This window comes from Arachis ipaensis, chromosome B03, assembly GCF_000816755.2.
Source record: "Arachis ipaensis cultivar K30076 chromosome B03, Araip1.1, whole genome shotgun sequence".
NCBI classification, from domain to species: Eukaryota; Viridiplantae; Streptophyta; class Magnoliopsida; order Fabales; family Fabaceae; genus Arachis; species Arachis ipaensis.
This window is the reverse complement of record NC_029787.2, coordinates 67,965,419-67,965,947: the sequence shown is the minus strand read 5'-3', so window position 1 is coordinate 67,965,947 and position 529 is coordinate 67,965,419. Positions and strand designations below refer to the sequence as shown.

The window sequence follows — 529 nt, the reverse complement described above, 5'->3', positions numbered from 1 at the left end:
TTGTTGACAAAATTAGATAGATATAAAATTAATTTAGTATTTAAAATATGAAATTAATTTTAGTGTGTTGTCACTTGTCAGTTTAAAATTATATATATACCTCTCTCTTATTACATAACGTTTTTGTGAACAAACATAACAATATTTTTACGTTGATCACATTAATGAGAAAAATTAAACTTTTCAAATCATTGTTTATGAAAACTTTTATATAAGTTAACAATTTATCATCACTACTGATAAAATACCGGTGTCCGGTGCACTATTCATGCTCTCTCAAATCTCAAGTACCTTGTGCTTGTGCTGTTAAGCCACATGATATGCTCAAAGACCACACGCGCGCGCCCATACACGCACTACGATGCTAATAACAACTAATTAATCTCTAATCTTGTTGTTGAACCATGTGCTGCTGCATGCTCTGGTAAGGGTGTCTCCCTTTCTACCACTTTCCTTCTAAATAATACTATTATAACATTGTTGTTGCCAATGCCTAGTGCATTCTCTTCTTCTTTGGATCCTTCTTCTC

At 32.5% G+C, this 529-nt stretch overlaps 1 protein-coding gene across 6 annotated transcripts in view; it reads left to right on the top strand.

The window, feature by feature from the left end:
* LOC107630550 overlaps positions 145 to 529 on the top strand; it is a 6,408-nt gene continuing 6,023 nt past the window's right edge. For 3 of the 6 annotated variants that reach the window (XM_016333724.2, XM_021118954.1, XM_021118955.1), the window contains exon 1: positions 145 to 424. The gene's annotated coding sequence lies outside the window, so the exon portion shown is untranslated. The remainder of the gene's footprint in view (positions 425 to 529) is intronic. The other 3 variants (XM_016333723.2, XM_016333721.2, XM_021118953.1) reach the window with 2 other exon arrangements.